Genomic DNA, 17,874 nt, shown 5'->3' with positions numbered 1-17,874 from the left:
TCTTACCATATATAATCAATGATTTATATGGTTATATACAGATATAATTGTGTGTTTGTATAGAAGTCAAAGGATGCATAAGTTTCCTGCCACTCCCTCATCCATTCTCAGAAAACAAACTCTAGGGATGATCAGATGTGAGTTCCTAACTGAAGCAGACCAATCAGATTCTCTCACTTGGAAAACTGAAAAAGAGATGCAGTGTTGTTAGTAAGCCTTCATTTTGCAGTTGAAATGGGAAACTCATAGGCCTGGTTTCCCATTTTTTTCTCACTCAAATGGAAAACAGGACTTCTGTCTGTAATGAGCAGACAGGCCCAGACTGACCAATACAGAGGAAGTAAGTATCTGATTTCAAAATGCTTTCTGGTTCTTGACCCTGGGCCCTCATGCAGCTTGGCTTCCACCCTGCCCCTGAGTTTCCTGGACATCCTATATCCTTCCATCAAATGTTTTTCTTAAATTAATTTGAGTTGTCTTCAATTGTTGCACCATGTTGATAATATCCAAATTCAATTCAATCATTTAAGAAATATTGAGGACTTGCTCTATATTTAGCATTGTGGTCTAAGTATGTAGAAAGGAAACTTGCCCTCAAGTAATCCACTTTGTAGTGGAAAAAGTTGACATTCAAATAATTAAGTATATGTGTTGTGTTACTATAAATGACATGGAATCTTCTATAGAGACATAGAGAAGTGCCTGGTAAAGGCTGAGCTGATGGAGAAAAGCAGTGGAGTTTCGAGGAGAGTATAGATGCTATGTGAGTGTAGAAAAACTGACAGACTTAAGAAGGCAAGGAAGGTAAGAATTATAGACAGAGGTAATAATAGGAGTAACAACATGAAGATGTGAAGTCCTACATTTATTTATTTATTTAACAATATTTGTGGACCACACACTGTATGCCAGTCACTGTTCCAGAGGTTTTCAAAGCAGCAGGAAATAATAATAAAATTCCTCCCTCATGATATTTATACTTTTAGGGATATATATATACATATATATATATATATATATGGAATATGTTAAAATTATATATATAACTTATAGGGATATATGTAAATTATACATATATCAACACATATTTAAAATAAAACACAATAAATGAATAAAACATACATTATCATTCTCACACTTGAGCGTATATCAGAAACAATTAAAAGGCTTGTTAAAACAGATTGCTGGACTCCATTCCCTGCATTTCTGACTCAGGCATGGATTTGAGGGCTGAGCATTTTCATTTCTCACTAGTTTTAGGGTTAGGATGATGCTTCTAGGCCGGCCATCATACCTTGAGAACCACTGAAATAGTATATTCGATAGTGGTAAGTGTTGTGGAGATAAGTCAGGAGTCATGGGGAAGGCTGTAATGTTAAATCGCATCATCAGGCAAAGTTTCCCTCCAAAGACCTGAAGAAGGGAGGGACCCAGCTATGCAGCTATCTAGAGAAAAATCACTCAGTGCATTTACTTAGCATGAAATGAGAAGTCACTGTTGAGTTTAACCAGAGATAATGCATGATCTGATATGCTCTCTTCTTGAAACAGGATTATTCTAGCTGCCCCATTGAGAATAGATAGAAATGCAAGGAGGCAGAGAAATGAGACCAGTAAAGAATCTCTTGTAATAAGAACTTTAGAGAGAGAATGATGAAGATTTGGACCAGAGTGATAGCTCTAGTAATAATGAAAACATTGCTGGAGCAGAAGTGGGAAGATATATTTGGGAGGTAGAACCTTCAAATAAAATAATGGATTGGATTTGGGATGTGAAAGAAAAAGAATAGTGAAAAGTGATTGCTAGAATTTTGGTCTTAGTACATGGAAAGGTGGACTTGCCATTAGCTGAGGCTTCAAAACTGTCAAAAGGAGGGGTTAGAGGGGATTAGCATGAGCTCCGTTTTTGCTGTGCTCATTCTGAGATCACTACTAGAAACTCAGGGAAATAGAGTAGGAAGTTGGATTTAAGTATCTGGAATTCAGCATTGAAGCCTGAGCTCAAGATATAAACTACAGCGACATGAGGGTACATGTCTGACTGTTTACAAAGGGAGTGAGGTCAGAAAGAGAAGGGAAAATGTGCTCTAAGGCCTAAACCTGAGGGTGATATGAAGGTAGAGAGTTGAAGGGCCACAAAGAAAGAGCCCAGCAGTAGATGCTGCTCTGGAAGCCAAAGGAAGAATGTGTTTCAAAGTAGAGAATCTGGACAGTAAAAGTAGACACAAATACACAGAGTTTGAGGAAATCTTAAAAACAAGAGGGATTACAATTTGCAGAATTTAATTTGGAATTGACATGGGGAAAAGAGGAAGAACATACTTATTTCACCTTTTTCTAATACAACTGTTCTCAGGTATTACATCTGAAGAGAAGAAAAGTGATTGCTTTAGAGATAAAACCAAGGAGTTGCAGCATATTTTCCACAGAAACCATCTGTCTGTTCAGATGAAACTGAAACTCTTTAGCTCTATGAATATAATTTATTTAATGCCCAGAAATAAATAGATAAAGCTTTGAATACAGGTGCTAAACACAACTAAAGGAAGTAGTTTATTTTCAAAGATAAGTAGAATAATTATGAACATTTTTTACACCTAAAAAGCAGGTTCCATAAACGATTCTTGAGAACAAGACAGTTAGCTTTTTAAAAATGATAATAATGATGCACTTTGAGGCAGACCTCAAAATGGTCTGTGTTTCATAGAAAGTCATTATACATTTTGGCATAATGCAATAGCAAGTGCTGACTGACATTTCCAACTGGGAAAAGTTAAATAGTATCCTATCAATGGGCAAATAGTAAGTGATTCTCGGTGATGACAATAATTATGACATTTTAGCTATAATGTGTGCATTTTTGAGCAGAAGGTGATTTACTTGGGATCCATAACAGGTGAAGAACACTTGGGGATGCAAATAGTTTTCTTCAAGATGACTGTTTATGCTGGAATAATAAGCTTCCATTTGTGGTGAATGGGAAAGCAGATGGCTAAATAAAAATATTTTGTCAAGTTTGTAACACAAACTACCTAGTTGTAGGAAAAATGTCTTTCTCAACATTGGAAGTAGCAGAGAGTGAGAAATAAAGATAAATGGGCTGAGTTTTTCCAGGATAGAGTTCCCCTTTGGCTTTGGAGCACCCATTAATTTACAAATTTCTCCACAATCAACCAATTAGTCAAGTATGCTTGTAGTCAACAGATATATGCTGAGCTTCTACTATGCCCAGGCACTGATTTTGTTGCTGTGAGGATATAGAGAGCATTGAGACATAAATTCTGACATGTCAATTATGATGTACATGTAATTACTGGTGAAAAGCTAATGCCTCTAACTGAATGATCTCAGGCTAAGGTTAAAAATCAACTTGCACACCTTTCTCCCAAACACAATGTATTCCCCTTTTCTCCTGATAGTGACTGTTCCATACCTTTCCAATCACTACCACACTCTTACTATTTTTTAAAAATAAAGGATAAATAGACATGAGTTATCTCAAAACCTATCCCTTCACCAATAAATAGAACAACATTTGTACCTACCATTTTTCTTTACCTCCTGTCTTGGTGAAAAAATTTTCCACCAGTTTTGCAGTCTACCTGTCTCACATTTACTCCACCATACTTCATCTAATTGGAGATTTGGTTATTTTTCTACCCCCTGTTCTTCTCTCCTTTCTTGCTCACATAACCTTGATTTTGTGAGAGGGCCAGAGCAATGATCATGACCGATCAAAGCCAGTCTTAACAATGTCATTTCCCACTATTTTTAGCAATCATCAGTGGTGTCCATATATATGTGTCCAGTCCTGATTAATATCATTTAATTTGATGTCTGCCGGCAAAGTGTCTGCGAAAGTGATTGCCTTCCATGAATAAGAGGGCAGGGGCTCAGATGTGGCTGTCTCCTTCTTGCCTTCAGCGTCAACATGATGGCTACAGATTCATCTCATCAGCCATCTTCCTGTCCTGGGGACAGAATGTGGACCTGCCATCACTGAGCCACTGAACAAAGAGTGTCATCTCTACTTTTCAAATTCTTGTATTAAAAAAAAATTTGTTATTAGCTTCACAAATGAAACCCACAGGGGACATGTTTTCTTTTTCTTTTCTTTTTTTGCAGCAAAAAACAATTTTAACTGATGTCCCTTTCCTCTTCACCTACTCAGAGTCCATGGCTCATAAGTTTTCACCTAACTCTACACAATTTTCAATCATTCCCTTTCTAGTCTCACCTTCCCAAACCTGTAAACATGCTCCACTTTCTGCTATCTAACAAAACAACATATATATAGCAAACCAAAACCTATGTGTGAATATATATATATATAATTTATACGTATCAAATATATACTTCCTTTTTTCTCTGAGTATTACCTAAATTTTAAAGCAGAATTTTGCATTTGTTGTATTTTGACAATAAATGGAAATATAAGTGCTTAACTCCCTCTTTATGTTTCTTTTCTTCTTTTAACTGAATATAAGCCTATCTAAATTTCTATGCCCTTACCATGAAGTTTATAACTCTACATAGTAGCAGACTAATCATTTTATGAGAAAATAACAGAAAAGAAAATACATCTTTCCTTCCTTTTTATTATTAAAATGTTATTTTAAAAAGCACCTGCAACTTCCACAGTGTATTTTCAAAGGCCATGTATGTATGTTGTTAACTGCATATCTCCTTTGAAGAACAGTCATAAAAATTGTGGTACAGTGAACAAATAAAAGAAGGTTTAAATTCCTCTAATTTGAATTCCATTGTCAAATTTACTTTTTCTGAAATCTGCCTGTGGACATTCGTTCAGCACATTTTAAAATTGCACAGCAATGCTTAGGTGATTGGGAAGGCATTTTCAGAATGCCACTGGTAAATCTGAAACCTCCTCTCAGATCCAAAATAGAATGACAAGCTCCGCTCCCCCGGTGAGAAGCTTACTAATTCAAGAACTGTGCAAACTCTCACAGATGCAGATGCTCCCACAGGGAGCTGAGCTAGTGCTGCTACCTTTTTACTTGTGGCACCTCACATAATTAAGAAAATTACAGTTATGTTCCTTTTTTCCAAGACAGGGAACAAAAACTATCCTTGGATCCTTTCCAAAGAAAAACAGGCAATAAATGTCTCCAAGTCTTTTTTTTTCCTAGTTAAAAACATGCAAAAACATAGAGGCATTCCATGTTTTAACACTGGTAACAGACTAGCTGGAAATGTTTAATTTAATTTTTGTCTAATGCCCTTATGCTCTCTCATTTAGAAAGATGTGATGACTGTGTTAACGTATTCTGTCTATGGTGAACTTTTAGATATATATACCGATGCAGTCAATAAAGGTAGGAAGTTAAACAGAAATTTCTAGAAGATGTAAGGTATTGTGTCTATTCATAGTATCTTTCATCTCTAAAAACAGGAAACACAGAGTTCAGGTACTAAGGCTCCTGGTACACCTCAGTACAGCCTGGACACGATGGGCCACCTCCACCTATTTTCTATTTGGTTGACTGATTTCTCCAGTTTCTTGTGCTTTTCCTATTCCATGTTGATCTTCGCTGTTGTAGGAGATATTGTACAGACTGCAGAGTATTTTTAATATCTATGCCTGCAATTACTCAAAGCTCTTTCTTCAAGTGCTCAGTTTTGGTCTATTATATTTCCACAGACCTGGCTAGTATGCCCTTAAAGTCACACAACTTAAGACAGACCTTTTGCTTCTGACATGCTAAGCAGCGCATGCGGTACATATTCACTCCTAATGCATTCTTTCATCTGAATTTTTTTGTTCTTTATCTTCCTGAGAACTCTGAGTTGTGTTACAGAGCCAGGGGCTGTATGCAACTGATGAGAGTCCTCTTTCTGTCTTTTACAGGAAGAAAACAATTTCCATGTTGGAAAGATACAAATTCCATGAAACTCCCTATTTGTCCAACTGCAGACCTTAATGTCCATCATAGTGAGTGAATGTACCACACCTTTCTTTATTCCACAAGGTAAATCTTGCCTTGCATTTGGCTAGTAACACACATGGGCAGTACAGAGTAACATTAAAAAATAAATGATCATTTTCTTTCCTCAAGTTTTTATTTATAACCTCATTCTGAAGATGGGGAGAATTTTTTATTTTTTTTACAAGTATTAGTATTACTTATAAAATAGTTTATTTAAAAAGCTATTCAAATAAATAACAAATCATGTACAACCATACAAAAATGTCAAATACAACTAAAGCACTCAGAATCAATTAATATAAAGAAAAAAAATAAATCCATACATAGATATAGTTCTATCTCAGTTGCATGCCAACATGAAAATAAAATCTGAGGGGATCGCTTGTGAGTAGCTCATGTAGAACTACGCCGTGCATATGTGAGCAATTACCATTTGGACCAGAACTAACTTAGAAAGCCCTCCTTCATGCTAGCCAGAAATAATCTTATACAGTAAGTGCTGAAATTAGTGCCAAGAGGAATAGAGGCAAAACTGGACCCATTCATTCTCTAACAAGTGAAAATCTAGAAAAATTAGCCAGACACAGCACTGGGAAACTAAGGTGATTAATGTAATGGAACACATACACTGAGCACTCAGAGTCATGTTAAACTAGGTTGGGGTATTTGGATTAAAAGTAGTAGACTTTTGAATTAATAATAGTAGTGGAAAGGTGGGAGCATCTTTCAATAGTGTCTTCCTTCTTCTGTGAAATTAGAAAGCTCACATTTACCTTAGGGGGACGTAAACTTATGGTAGGGATTATCTTACATGGAACTGATAACACTGTCATGTACAAAGGGATTTAGCAAATGGGACCTCATGTTTCATAAAAGTAACATCAGTTGTTGCCTTGTACGTAATGGTTCTGATTAGATTATATAAAACCTATAGCACGTTTCTCTGACTCATGGGGTTAACCTTCCCTCTTCTAGTCTCTGCATCAGAATTTTTGCTTTTTCAGACATCAATCATTATAAGAAGCTAATTTGTTTGTAAAGTAATTGAAATTGACTTTCAGTTTCTATTTTGAATAATGGACTTGATTTCAATACATATCATTGTAGTTTTTCTTTTAATTTCACCACCCTACATGCTTTTATAGGAAAATATTCAATTTTGTATTTTAATGACTAAACTTATTAATTATAAGAATATATACACAATGTGATAAATGTACCATTTATGCATTTTTTTAAAATGGCAAACTAAATTCTATTAAAGGACTCCACTTACTAAGGTTGATGAGAAATTCATCTGAGCTATGTGAGTGCTTTCTTTCCCTCACTTCAGTTGCACCAGAATCTTGGGCCGAACATGGTGAGAAAAGGCGAGAGAGGACCCAGGGTTTTGATCATTGTAAGTAAGAAGGTCACTGGTCTTCTTACAAAGCTTCATTCCACGTGACTCATTCAAATTTGGGGGCCAACTCAGTAATAAGGACTTTAAAATATTTCAAGAGCCAAAAGTTATGTAAGATATAATCATATACATTTTTTTCCTACCTCTTACAGTACTGTACTCAAACAAACTTATGTTTCTATCATTCAAGTGATCCCACTGCTTCTTTTCCCAGTCTCTGGCAATCTGGAATCAAGACCTCCAGTCTTCAACTAATCTCCCATTGCTCTTTTTTTTCACCGTATCTCTCTAAGTACCTGAAAACTTGAAAATTAAAACATAAAATAAAATAAACCCTGCACAGAGTTTTTGTTCAGAGTGGGCCCATTATACACTGTTAGGTTGATTAACACAAAGTCTGTTCCTTTAAATCTGGAATTAAGGAGTTAAATCTTAAGAAAAAACATCAGACACCTTACAGTGACAAGAAACAGAAAACTGTCTTTTCATCCATTTGCAAATGACAAATGCATTTATATGAAGGAAAAGAAAAAAATGGGAACAAACTAATTTCTACAATAAAATGCTAATAAGCATGTTGTTACATATAAAGAGGTATGTGATCAGCATACACAACCATCTAATTTATTTTCTTACATACCTTATGAATTATACAATCGAACAAGCTTTCCATTTTCACAAATTTTACTTTATTTTGCTATATTTTATAGATTTATGTTTAATTTTACACAAAGAATGTACAACATAATCATATAAACATGAATCAAAATAGTAGTTGTCCTTCCCACATCTAAAGGGCTTCTGTCAATTAACTTTGAGCCTTTGTTTTTGCACCCACAAAATATAGATGATAATATCCAGTTCATAGAATTGTTGTGAAGATTTTCTAATGGGTATAAACCTTGGTACTTGGAAACGATCAAGGTATTCATCATTCTTTTCACTCCCCAATAACATGTGTTGTATTAATTTCATCCCGTTTTGTGTGTATGTGTGTTCATTTTTAAAGTTATTCATATAACTGTCTCAATTCCTCCATAGTGTGCAGGTCTAGGTAAATTTTTAAATATTTAGGAGAAACAAAGTGAGACATAATAAAGGAAAAGTTAAAATTGTGGCTCTTAATCTGCTTTTAGAAAGTACTACATACTTATTTCTCACACTACTATTTTTCTATGTTTCTAATGATTTTTAGAGAGATTAAGGAAATGAGAGGGAGAGAGAGAAAAACATTGATGAGAGAGAAACATCGATCGGCAGCCTCCTTCACACCCCCTACTGGGGATGGAGCCCACAACCTGGCCATGGGCCCTGACCAGGGATTGAACCTGTGACCTCTCAGTACTTGGGTCGATGCTCAACTAACTGAGCCACACTGGCCAGGGCTCTAGCACTAATTAAAGAGGTGGTCTGAACAAAATTTAAGAGTAAGGTAAAATAAGTAATTATGGAAGTGAGGATGTTAATTCTACTTAGAATACTGACAAGATAAATGAGCAATTCAAATCAATATGATGGTAAGAGTAGGCTGTTATTCCAACTTTCTTAATCATTTTACTTCCAACAATGACTGTTTGAAACAACGTTATGTGTCAAAATATTCTTTCAAAATAAGTGAAGATAATGAGAGAAAATGGATGATTAAAATAAGTTTCAAAAATGATAGAAAAGAGGATACATATGACATAATTAAAATGACAAGAAATTACATTATTATAAAATCCTCTTAAAATTTAAACAATTTAACAAAAGACATCATCTGGTTTTGGTAATGATCATTAAAATATGAAATACTGTCTTCATCCATTCAGTTAAAAATCTCTTCCGCACCTTCCAGCATGAAGTAGAATAAGATTTGTAATTACAAAACAAAAATTATTAAAAATCTTGGCTAGGTTTAAGTGCAGTCTTTGCTTCCCAAGATTTATTATTCTCTAATCATGATAGTAGTGATGGATCCACAACAATGTGCATAATTTAATGCCACTAAATTGTACATTTACAAACAGTTAAAATGGTAACTTTTATGTTATGTATATTTAACCACAATAAAAATTTCAAGAGATAGAATACTAATTTTATTGACATAAAAGGTTGTGTTTAACACTTTAAAAAATAATGATTAACTTTTTTGAAAGAGATATTCTTTTTTAATTATGAGTCTTCTTTTTAACCCTTTCACATTAAAATTATTTTTCCTTGGACTTCTTGTACTTTTCTATATATTTTTAAAATGTGGAAATCTGCAATTGATACAATACCAGGAAACAATGGGAGAAAACTTTAGCCTTCAAAATACAAAATACAATTTGCCACAAAACAAACCTCAACAAACTTAAAAGAATTGAAATCATGACCGTAATGGGAACAAACTAGAAACCCATAACAAGAAGGCAAGACGAAAACCTTCAGACATAAGGAATTAGACAGCGTTATGTAATCCTCCGTTAAAAATGAAGGGTCAGCCCGGCCAGCAACAACCTAGGAACCAGGAGAGCACAGTTCGATCCCCAGTCAGGTCACATGCTGGGCTTGCGGGCTCGATCCCCAGTAGGGGCCATGAGGGAAGCAGCTGATAATGACTCTCTTTCACTCTCCCTTCCTCTCTGAAATCAATAAAAACATATAATATTTTTAAATGAAGGGTCAATAGAAATAATAAACTACATTGTATTGAATAAAAATGAAAAAATAATATATCAAAATCTGTGAGACAGAACTAAAGCAAGGCTGAGGGGGAAATTTATATGATTAATTATTTTAATTTCTAATATAATTACTCATAATAGAAAATAAGAAGGGTCTAAACCTAAATCTTAGCTAAAGAAAATAGAAAAAGGAGAGCAAAACAATTTGGAGCAAGCAGAAGAGAGGCTAATAGCATAAACAGAATCATAAAGATAGGAGCAGAAATCAATACAATTGAAAAGAGAAAAGCAGTACATAAAATCAGTGAAAAAAATTTGGGTCTCTTAAAAATTAAAATAAAATTGATAAACCTTTAGCAAAGCTGACAAAGACACATAAAAAGAAGACACACATCATCATCATCTGAAATTAAACAGGGTTAACACTACAGATCTTGTAGCCATTAGAAATATATATATAGCAATGTTGTAAACAATTTTACACTTATAAATTCAACAGCTTAGAAGAAATCAATGAATTCCTCAAAACTACAAACTACTAACACTAAACCAAGATGAAATAGGCAACCTAGATAGTTTTTATAACCATCAAATAAATTGAATTTTCAATTTAAGATCTCCTGGGAAATAAACTCCAGGCCCAGATCATTTTACCATAGAATTCTACCAGATATACAAAGAATTAACACAAACATGACACAAGAGCATTCAGAAAATAAAAGGACATACTTCTTACCTCATTTTAGGAAGCTTGTATTATTCTGACACCAAAACCAGAAGAAAAACAGTACAAATAAAGAAAACTACAGACTGATACCTCTCATAAACTTACATATAAAATTCCTCCAAAAAACAAAAATTAGTCAATGTAATTACCAATCATGGGCTTAAAAAGCAAAACCCTGTGATTGTAAAATTGATGCAGAAAAATATTCAATAAGCTCAGCAAACTAGAAGTAGAAGGCAGTGTCTTAAACTTGACAAAGAACCATCTACATAAAACTTGCAGCTAATAGTGTATTTAATGATCAAAGACTGATTATATTCACCATAAATAAGACTGGTAACATGGAAATATCTATCTTATTTAAAACAACACTGGAAGGTCTGGACATGTTAAAAAAAAGGCAAGAGAAATAAATAGGAAGTAAACAGACTGGAAAGGTAAAAATAAAGCTCTCTATTTTTCAGATGGTATGATTTTCTACATAAAAATCCTCCAAAATCTTCAAAAAACAAACAAAACAAAAAACTCCTAGAACAAATAAGTTCAGCAATATTTGAGGACACAAGACAAACACACACAAATGAATCACTCATTTGCTAGCAAGAATATAAAATGGATCAATGACTCTGAAAATATTTGGCAGTTTTTTTATAAAACTAAACATACAACAACTATCCTTCTCAGCAATTGCACTCTTGAGTCTTTATCTCAGAGACATAAAAATTTATGTCTGCACAAAAACCTGTACATAAATGTTTATAACATTCATTTGTAATGACCAAAAGACTGAAAAGAGCCCAAATATACTTCAACCAATGAGTGGTTAAACACTCTTCGGTACATCCATACCATGGACTAGTGGTCAACAATAAAAAGAAAAGCTCTGATATCTTCATCAACTTAAAAACACTCCAAGGAATTATGCCAAGTGAAAAAAGCCAATCCCAAATGGCTACATACCATATAATTCCATTTATATGACATTCTCAAAATTAGAAAGTTATAGAAATGGAGAACAGATAGGTGATTACCTGAGGAGGGAGAATAGGAAGTGAGTATGATTGTAAACAGACAACACAAAGGATCTCTGATAAAAAATGTTCTGTACCTTGAATGCATCAGTGTCAATGTCAGTATCCTGGTTGTGATATTGCACTATAGTTTAAAATGTGTTACCATTGAGATAACTGGATATTGATACATGGAATCCCTCAGAATTATTTTTTACAAATGCATATGAATCTATATCTCAAAATCAGAAGTTTAATTAAAAAATAAAGTATTATTTGTTCCTAAATCTCTAATTTAAAAATATAAGAATATTTCCAGCCAAGTAAAATAAAATTTCAATTAGCTTAGACCCAAGTAACCAGTACCTTCTCTCCTCTTTATGCCCCAGAGCAAACCATGTGTCATGTGGATATTTGTTTATAGCAGACACATTAGTTTTTACTATTAAAACTGAACATATACTATGTCACAATAATTTTTACCTTTTTCAATGTACTGAACAGAAGTGTCTACATAGTTTTACCAACAATCATAAACAGATTGTTAAAAAAAAAAAACAACAACCAGGAATAATAGCCAAAATGAAAATAATCCAAATGTTCATCAACAGTAGCAGAATAAGTAGATAATAGTATATTTAAATAATGGAGAACTATATAGCCTTGGGAATAAACAACTATTGCTACGCCCAAAAGCATCGATTAATTTCACAAATATACTTTTGAACTGATCATAGTTTCAAAAGAATGCATATAGTAAGATTACCTCTATATTAAGTAAAAAAAGAAGAGAAAGTTGTCTATGGTGTTAGTAGCATACGTAGTGGCTACCGAGGAAGGGTCAGTGTCTGGGAGCAGATGCAACTTCCTGGGGAGTAGCAGTGTCCTAGTGCCTGGCCTAGAAGCTAATTACTTGAGTATATTCACTTTGTGAAAATACATTCAAGGGTACACATCTGTTTATGTATGTGATAGGATTGTAAGAAGTGTACTTTAAACAAAGGGCCAGCCCTAGCTAGTTTGCTCAGTGGTTAGAGCATCCACCCTGGGACTGAAGGGTCTCAGGTTCAGTTCTCAGTCAAGGGCATGCACTTGGGTTGCCGGCTCCATCCCCAGCCCCATCTGGAGTGCACGCATACGGGAGGCAACCAATCAATGTGTCTCTCACACACGTTTCTCTCTCTGTCCCTCCCCATCCTTTGCACTCTCTGTAAAAAAATAAAGATAAATAAAAAATCAATGGAAAATATAGCCTCAGGTGAGAATTAACAACAACAAAAAAGGCCAGCCCTGCTCTATGGTTAGTATATATGCAGCTCAGATTTTTTGTTTGTCTACTAATTGTATAAATGAAAAAAACTAAATGGGCTGATGGTAGTAGAACAGCAAAAATCCAAATCACTGAACACAATAACCACAGAAACAATAATGGCACATCTTTCAGGAAAATTCAAAACAAGAACTGAAGCAAAATATCTATCCCTTTAATTCAATTAAAGAGAAGTTTTTGAATGTCTCACTTAACAAAATTTCATTACTTTATTAAAAAACAAAACAAAAAAACCCCCACAATAATATTACAGTGAATACGTATCCATTTTTATACGCTTAAACTCCCAGCTAGGTATGTGCACTTAGTTTTATTTTATAGTCCTGTTTTTAAACTTTCCATTGTAGTATTGTTTGCTTTTTTCCCCCCCTTTTCTTCTGGAAAAAGACACACATGCCTCTTTGATATTAAATTGTACTCTTACTAAAATTTGATCTTGTAAAGAAATTCACACTATACCGTTCATCTGTGAATAAAATAGCTGCAGCCGAAATTCTTTATCCAGGTCACGGGCAGAGATTTTAGGTAATATTAGCCTCGGGACACGTTGCTACCTGTGGTGACTGTAATTGGAGAGTGCAGCTGTGGACTATGAGGCAGTCCTTTTCGCTCTAATCCTTTCCACATGGCATTCACACAAGACTTCTTTAGTTTTCAGAGGCAGCCACCCTATGCCCAAACTCGTGCGGTCTGTGATTCTCTCTTACAAGTCTGCTTCGTCCTGGCTGCCTTTGATCAAAAAACTTCCCACTTTCCGAATGCCTCGGGCAAGGTGGGCCTGACAACCACAGTTGTTTTCATAACACTTCTCAACTCTCCTCTCCTTCTTTTGAAGCTGTAACTCATTGTGCCCGGGAAGTACAGTATTTTTGTCTGCCCTCTCTTTTGGGCCCTCTCCTATTTGCCCTAGCCACACAGCTGGTGTAGTGTCGCAGGTGGCATCCTGAAGAGTGTTAGTATTATTTTCAGTCATTTCCATACTTCAGAGGTCGGAGTGGCTTATCCAGTGGGACGCATTGCGAGGCGCTGCAGGAGCAGAGTGAAGCCTTAGGAAAGGATGACTCGGTTTTGTGCATCTACCTTCTTCATTGTGCGTTAGACATTTGAAAGTTTTAACGGCTGCTCCAAAAGAGGCTTCTCAAAAGGAAACCAGCATTTATTTTGTCATGACCGGAAGGTAAGTTTCTTCTGTCTTCGCAGCTACAGCCGAATCTATACGTGATGAGACTGGTTCCAAGGAGAATGTTGTATTTAACATGTGCTGAGCATTCACAGTGTACACGGCACTATTTCTATCACTTCATCTACATTGTCTCATTTAATCCTATGATAAAACTTTGAATTATAAAATCTTAATATGCCCATTCTAGAGAGATGAAAACTGAGGCAAAAAGAAGTTTAGTAAGATGCCCCAAAACATACAACATGTAACTTTTGGAATGGGATTCCTGTGCTGACAAACTTGACTCTAGAGTCTGAGTGCTTGGGCTGAAGGTGTCTCTGGGTGATGAAAGAGAAGTGAAGTGTACAAATGCTTTGAGTGCTATGCTCCTGAAATAATGTGGAAATACTAATGAAATGCTGGGGGAAATCTGCCTCATTCTATTAGTTTCCTAAAGCTGCCATAACAAAGTACCACAAACTAATTTGTCCAAGATCCCAGCATTAGTATGTGAAGCCAGAGTCAAAACCCAGGTGGTCTTACTCCAAAGCCTGTGTCTTAGTTTCCTGTGGCTGCTGTAACAAATCACCACAAACCGAGTGGCTTAAAACAACAGAAATTTATGTCTCACAGTTTTGAAAACTACAAATTTAAAACCACAATGTCAACAGAGCCATATTCCTCTGAAACCTATAATGTATTTCTTGCTCGTCTCTTCCTGGTTTCTGGTGGTGGTATTCCATCAATCTTTGACAACTGCATAACTTTAATCTGTGTCTTTGTCATCACATAGCATTCTCTGTGTGTGTGTCTGTTCTCACATGGCTGTCTTTTTAAAAGAAAAAAAATGTTTTGTTTGCTTTTTATTGATTTCAGAGAGAGGAAGGGAAGAAGAGAGAGACAGAAACATCAATGATGAGAGAGAGTCATTGATCAGCTGCCTCCTGCACGCCCCCCACTGGGGATCAAGCCTATAACCCTGGCATGTGCCCCTACTGGGCATCAAACCTCAGTCTCCTGTATCATAAGCCAATGCTCAACCGCTGAGCCACATCGGCCAGGTATGTCTGTCTTTTTTATTAGCACACTGATCATATGGGATTAGGGACCTGCCTTACTCCAGTATGTTCTCACGTCCACTAATTATATTATCGGTGGGGTGTCCTCCATGTCCCCACCTGTTACTGGTAGAGGTGGAGCTCTTGGGGTGCTGAGGGAAAAGAATTTCCTGAGGCCCCCACGGGATGATGAAGTATTGTGGAAAAAGTTCTAGTTTGTCTTCAGCAGACCTAGGATTAAAGCCACTGCCCAGAGTCCTCACTCCATATTAAAGCCCAGTCCAGTCCAGCATCTAATCTGGCCAGGTTACCTTGTGTTCCCAGCTGCAGTTCATTGCATGTGGCTTCTAGCACCACAAGACGATGGAAGTGTACAGGCAAGTGCGGGTCACAGAGCAAGCAACAGGAGCTCAAGCAGCAAGAGAGAGAGAGAGAATTCTTTGTCTCTGGGGATTTTCACTAGGAGCTTAACCAATGAGCCCGTCATGATTTCATACATTTGCAGTGCCTCTTCCCACTCTAGACAACCACCTTTTTCCCAGGTTGGACTGACAGGCAAGCGCCTTCCCTACATCACCCTGACTTCACTGCGCATGCATCCATCTTCCCCTTTGTGGGACCCCTACCCCCAGAGATTTGCCAGGAATGGGCTGGTGCTTTCCTGGGGAGTGTGAAATTGCAGCTTCCCAGTGAAGCTGCCCAGATGACCATGCTTATAATATCTGACCTTCCCTTTGCTTTCTTCCTATTACTAATATTAATAACTAGCTAGTTACAATGGTAAAAATTACATCTTCAATGACTCTATGTCCAAATAAGATCACATTCTGAAGTAGTGGTGGTTAGGACGTCAACATTTCTTTTCTGTTTTGGAGGGTACACAGTGCAACCCCAAAATCTTCTCCTTCATTCTCTCATAGTCCAGAATTAAAATTTGTTAAGATATATTACTCTCTGCCTTCTTACTACATATCTGTCCACATATATTATCTGATTATTATAGTACAAGATTTTAGCAGGGTTAATATATACCACATCTTACATTTTGTTACCCCTTACCTATTTTTTTAATAGTCTATCACATAAACTTGTGCAAGTAATATAATTTTAAATGAGTAGATGAAAAATTTTGATGCATGCCTGTATCAGGTATATATTGCTGCATAACAAATTATTCCCAAATTGAGTAGCTTAAAACAACACACATTTATTGTCTCACAGTTTCTCTGGATAATAAATCAAAATGAGTGTAAATTAGGTCATATCTTTCTTCAATATAATTTTATTTTGCACTTACAATAGTTACCATTTATAAATATGAGCTTCAATAAATTTATTTAAGATTTTAAAGAGAGATAAAACAGTGATCTATTTGGTAGCAATGTAAGGAGCACACCATGGGCTCAATCATACATAGATTTCATTTAGTTTGCAATTGTTATGAGAAAAGCCCTATACCAGACGTTGTAAGGATATCAAATAAGTAAAACATTGTCCTTGTCTTATAGGATTTTACATTCTCATAGCAAGAACGCATAATTTGAAAAGTAAAGAAAAAACTAAAATAACAAATAAGTGTTGAATTAACTACCAAATCCATCTACTAACTATTCTAGTTCAGTTAGTCAAATAGGGTTTCCATTCAAGAAAATAGTTTTCAATTGTAGAAGATAAATCATTTAAATGCCTGAACATCAAAGACTCTTGAATAGCTTTAACTATTAGACCATGTCTAAATACTTGTGTCATTTCATATTAATATTATATGATAGATGCATAACAATATTAAAGAAAACTGAAAGCAACTACACAGGATATCATGTCTTATCATATGTATCTTTATATGTTAATATTCTTACTGAAAGCTGCTTAACTAAACATATATGTATAGATAAAGGGAAAGAAAAATTTATATTCCTGACACCTTTTATTTTTTCCTAACCTTAATCCTTTCCATCCCTCTTCACTTTTCTAATTTTGGGATTAGAATTAATGCAAACAGTTTCTAGATTTCCCAGTGTAGAGTCATTCAGCACATAATTTGAGCACCAGGAGGTTGTCAGTTCAATTCCCAGTTGATGTTTCTATCTCTCCCTCTCCCTTCCTCTCTCTCTAAAAATCAATAAAAATATATTTTAAAGAAGAATTATTTAATTTATCTTATCCTATGAAGTAGATACTATTAGTTTATAGATGAGAAAACAGGTTTAGATACACCTAAAACCTTTTCTAGTTTCACATAAGTCATTATAAGCTGTAGTGATAAAATGGAAACCTTACACAGTTGAAGTTATTATCTGCACTGTTAAGTAGTATGTTTTGCAAAATAGGATGTAGGTATTCACAGTGATCAATATGACAAGTTTCCAGGTACACAGATGCACACATCTATTTGGCCTGTACAAAGAATTGAACTGCAGGATAGACATCAGGTGGAATACTATAGTGAGTTTATATAACAACAGAAACCAGAAAAAGAAATAACTAACTGTACAAAGATTGTTGGCACCTAAAATAGGAATCTATAACATTTGAGTTTGTGTAGTTCCACATTCTCTTTATTTGCTCCTGACTTCACGTTTTTTGTTT

The 17,874-nt window shown here is 35.3% G+C and overlaps 1 long non-coding RNA gene across 1 annotated transcript in view; it reads left to right on the top strand.

The window, feature by feature from the left end:
* Positions 1–14,188: 14,188 nt before the first annotated feature.
* The window catches only part of LOC107524255 (uncharacterized), an 82,659-nt gene continuing 78,973 nt past the window's right edge, over positions 14,189–17,874 (top strand). The window contains exon 1 of the long non-coding RNA XR_001601947.2: positions 14,189–14,242. This is a non-coding gene — a long non-coding RNA (uncharacterized LOC107524255). The remainder of the gene's footprint in view (positions 14,243–17,874) is intronic.

This window comes from Miniopterus natalensis, chromosome 1 (genome assembly GCF_054644295.1).
Source record: "Miniopterus natalensis isolate mMinNat1 chromosome 1, mMinNat1.hap1, whole genome shotgun sequence".
NCBI lineage: Eukaryota > Metazoa > Chordata > Mammalia > Chiroptera > Miniopteridae > Miniopterus > Miniopterus natalensis.
Note: the sequence above shows the minus strand (reverse complement) of the source record. Positions and strands in the feature narration are given on the sequence as shown.